Here is a 5000-nt window from a genome sequence, read left to right on the forward strand (position 1 = left end):
ATTCTAATAACCCTCCTTAAAAAATTAGTTCTTATTTTGGTGGTTATTAATGTAATATTTTAAAAAAGAGAGAAAATAACTTCTTGTGCTTGAAGTCTCTCACGAATTCACCAGGGAAATAATTTATTACATTATTAAATTAACTGCTATGTTGGGAAGAATATTCACCTAGGTACTGCACAGGTGCGGGTTACTCCAGAACATTCCGTATTGTTGCCACCCCCTGCGTGCTAAACAGATAAGTTAACAGTTTGCCTTTCGGGGGGGGGGGGGGGACGGACCAGAAGAGGAAACATGCAATCTCTCTCTCTCTCTCTCTCTCTCTCTCTCTCTCTCTCTTTCTATATATATATATATATATATATATATATATATATATATATATATATATATATATATATATATATATATATATATATATACACACACACACACACACACACACACACACACACACACAAACACACACAACAAACACGACATTAAAAGGGACCTATTATCCTCATTTTCAGCATTTGGCTTTATTTTTGAGGTCTACTACAATAGATTAACATACTTCAGTGTTCCAGACACATATGTTGTTTCTCCCATACTGCACATCTCAGACTGTGTGTCTCCAGATTCACTCAGTCTGCTCTGATTGGTCAGCTTGCCCACTCTGTTCTTCTCTGATTGGTCAGCTTGCCCACTATGTTCTGCTCTGCCCCTGCTAGCTACCTGGCAGAGACTGTGTGATGCTCTGGTCAATGTTCTCTTGGGAAACTTAGGCCCTGGCATTTGTGTGGACGTTACTTTGACACACACCACTTACCCAATGCTCTGCTTTACCTGGCATTAGCTAACTAACATTAGCTAGCTAAAGCTAACGTTACCCTTTCCTAACATTAGCTAATTAATGTCAGCTAGCTGATAGCCCACCCCTTCACTTCCAGTACTGGCTTGTCATTTCATTATTAATATAGAATGTATAATATTACCTAATATTAGCTAACACTGGTGCTCTATCATGAGAGTTTATTATTTAATTTTAACAGTGTTTTTTTTTTTTTTGTGGCAGCTGTGGAGAGAGTTTTCACCTGGATGGGTAGTTGAACAACATTAAAAACCATGTGTGCTGAAGGCTGAGTAATCGTGTTAGTCCAAAGCTGGAGATATATGGCACTTTTCTTTGGTGGTAGAAAAGAGTAAAACTTGTAAAATTCAGGACATAGAGATGATAAAGCAGCCTGTGTTTTCTGTGGTTGTCATGCAGGCTTAATGCTGAGTAATGCAGTGGGAGTGATGGTGAGTTTTACGTTTACGTGCAGCTGTCTTGAGACAGCAGGACAGCCGACAGGACCCTGTTCAGACAGGGCCTCCGAAGAAAGAGGAGAGTTGGGATGCAGACTGCACTTAAATATGCGCGCCATCATACCAGATATTTAGGCGAAGGGTACCTTCACATACCGATGGAATTCACAATGATCGTAGGCTGCTCCTCTGGAGTAAAAGGTCAGGACAAGATAACGTGCTGGCCACTGATAGTAAACAGCATTACACCATCACGGTGGACTTATCCCTGCATGTCTGGACAACAGGAGAATATCGACATCTTCCTGAAGGCTAAAAGGAACCGGAAATCGTCCACCACATGATATCTCGGCCCCATGAGCTGGTGTAAAGGGTTTATTGTCATCTATAGTCTCTGTCTCTCTTCTCTTTCTCTCTCTCTGTTCTTGAAAAGGCACTTTGCTTGTGCAGCTGATGAAGGACCTCTGTCTAAACTGTCCTGTTTCTTTGGAAACTTTGTGTATTTCACTACAATTCTCTCTCTCTCTCTCTCTCTCTCTCTCTCTCTCTCTCTCTCTCTCTCTCTCTCTCCCAGATGAATTGGAAATGGAGCCCTTTCACCCTCATTTGTCTGCCTTGGGGCAGTTGCGTGCTGGAGTGATTTAGGAGTGTTGTGTGGTCTGGGCCCTGTTCTCTGACCTGTCCTGGGTGTTCAGTTTGTGCTAATCACCCTCAAATTAAACACATTACACTCATAATTAGGCACCCAGAGGGACCCACTGCCCTCTGCAGGGGTCTGTCAGTTTACATACTAATTTTTGCCCCGCCCACATCCTCCCATCAGGATGTTTAGAAACACAGATTTACATAATTACACATGATAGGCTACTGTGGCACATTCATGGTTTTTCCAGAATCTCCACAGTGAGAAGAAAAACTCAGATAAAGCTACAACGGAATGTGTGCTGCAGTTTAATTCATCACTCAAAATAATAAAAATATAAATATGATTCACGAATCAATAGTGGAACTTTTCTAATGCAGTGCTGTCTGCAGTTACCTTCCCCTAAATCTGAATAACTGTAGAAGTCCCCACTGCCTTGTTGGTTTAATTACAACATTAATTGATAACCACGGGTAACAACTCATCAATATGTTGTAGCTAGATTATGGAAGAGGTGAGTTTAAGTGTGTACAGCGTGAGTGGAGTGTATAAATGTGCTGTTACACAGTTTTGTAAACTGTAATTAAAGATGTTATTACAGTGTTACACTGGTGTAACATAATGTGTTACATTGTTGGACGCTCCGCCCACCTGGTGCGTGGCTTGAGTTTACTGCCCTGTGGCCAGTTTAACAAGCTGCTTGTGTTTACCCTGCTGTGTGTGTGTGTTTGTGCATGTGTGTGTGTCCTGCCAAGCTTTGTTTCGCTTGCTCGTTTCAAAGCATCTGTTTGCAAACTCTCTTGGAACTGGATATGGGGATGTTGTCCAAGATCAGATACACACATGCATTCACACACACGTGCGCGCACACACACACACACACGCGCACACACACGCACACACACGCACACACACACACACACACTCTTGCACAAGTGCTCCTCAGTGTATTGAAGGGTAGTGAGAGAGAGAAACACTGTGACAGTAAAACAGGGAGCTACAGTCATGAGCCTTCTGTCCCTGCCTGTAGTAACGCATTCCAACCCACTTCTTTTACCAACGCCCACGTATGCTGTACATTTAAGCTGTGTATCATCACCACAAATTACATACCGCTCTCAGATAAACACACAGGGAGACAGACAGACATAAGCAGCGAATTGACAAACGGATTCATATGTACAAGCAGACCATCCGGATGAGGCCCACAGTGAACGTTCCGGGGAGGTGAGCAGTGCAGTACGAGGTCACACCAGTAGTGAGATTACAGGGATCGGAAATGAGCGGAAAAGAGGTTGGTAAAGTGGCACGAAGCGAGGCTATCTGGGCTCTACGGTCCTAAAGGCTCGGCCGGAAAAGGGAGGCGGGTAGTGTGGAGAACCGCGACCCATAAATCGCGGGTCCATCCGGAATAATTGGAGCCATTTTTCAGTACACACGGGAGCTGCAGCTGCATCACGTCTGAGCGCAGCCCCGCGTGGGTCTTAATAAGCGCTTAATAAATCAGTCAAAAGTCTCAGCCCTACAACTGTAGTGAGGGTTGTAATGACATCAGCACATCTATCAACCATGTCTAATGAGAATGTGTGCGTGTGTGTATGTGTGTGTGTGTGTGTGTGTGTGTGTGTGTGTGCGTGCGTGTATGTGTGTGTGTGTGAGTGTGTGAGAGTGTGTGTGTGTGTGTGTGTGTGTGTGAGAGTGTGTGTGTATGTGTGTGCGTGTGTGTATGTGTGTGTGTGTGTGTGTGTGTGTGTGTGTGTGTGTGTGCTTGGTGATGGATTGCTCTCATTTCAGAGTGTGACTTGGTGTGTACTGACTCCAAGAGTTGCACATGGAACACAGGTGGAAGAAAGGCACAATGGTGATGCCATCTGTTCAAGCGCATGTTGTGTGTGTGTGTGTGTGTGTGTGTGTGTGTGTGTGTGTGTATGTCAATCCTATAAAGGGTAAAAGGACAGATTGGACAATTGTACATTGTCTTGTTCTTCTTGTGCTTTCAAAACAAAACACGTTCTGTTGACAGTATTTCACCTGTTAGCTCATATGTGCTACAGAAACGTTTATATTGACAGAAATTTGCTGATAAATGAAAAGCTAATTGCTGGCTAAAAGCTAGATGTTTTCTTTTTATTACTCTATAACATTTAATAAAAATAACCAAGTGTACAAAAATCTACATACTGCATGCTACTACTATAATATGATTACTGTATGACACCACTACTGTAATATGACTACTATATGACACTATTACTATAATATGACTACTATATGACACCACTATTCTAATATGACTACTGTATGACACTATTACTGTAATATGACTACTGTATGACACCACTATTGTAATATGACTACTGTATGACACTATTACTGTAATATGACTACTGTATGACACCACTATTGTAATATGACTACTGTATGACACTATTACTGTAATATGACTACTGTATGACACCACTATTCTAATATGACTACTGTATGACACTATTACTGTAATATGACTACTGTATGACACCACTATTGTAATATGACTACTGTATGACACTATTACTGTAATATGACTACTGTATGACACTATTACTGTAATATGACTACTGTATGACACCACTATTCTAATATGACTACTGTATGACACTATTACTGTAATATGACTACTGTATGACACCACTATTGTAATATGACTACTATATGACAATATTACTGTAATATGACTACTATATGACACCACTATTCTAATATGACTACTATATGACACTATTACTGTAATATGACTACTGTATGACACCACTATTCTAATATGACTACTGTATGACACCACTATTGTAATATGACTACTGTATGACACCACTATTCTAATATGACTACTGTATGACACTATTACTGTAATATGACTACTGTATGACACTATTACTGTAATATGACTACTATATAACACCACTATTCTAATATGACTACTGTATGACACTATTACTGTAATATGACTACTGTATGACACCACTATTGTAATATGACTACTGTATGACACCACTATTCTAATATGACTACTGTATGACACTATTACTGT

The 5000-nt window shown here is 40.9% G+C and overlaps 1 long non-coding RNA gene across 1 annotated transcript in view; it reads left to right on the top strand.

The window, feature by feature from the left end:
- The window catches only part of LOC145657861 (uncharacterized), a 2913-nt gene extending 461 nt beyond the window's left edge, over positions 1-2452 (top strand). Inside the window, exon 3 of the long non-coding RNA XR_014123766.1 lies at positions 1865-2452. This is a non-coding gene — a long non-coding RNA (uncharacterized LOC145657861). The remainder of the gene's footprint in view (positions 1-1864) is intronic.
- The last annotated feature ends 2548 nt before the right edge of the window (positions 2453-5000 follow it).

Source organism: Electrophorus electricus, chromosome 5, assembly GCF_041902795.1.
Source record: "Electrophorus electricus isolate QZ-2024a chromosome 5, ASM4190279v1, whole genome shotgun sequence".
NCBI classification, from domain to species: Eukaryota; Metazoa; Chordata; class Actinopteri; order Gymnotiformes; family Gymnotidae; genus Electrophorus; species Electrophorus electricus.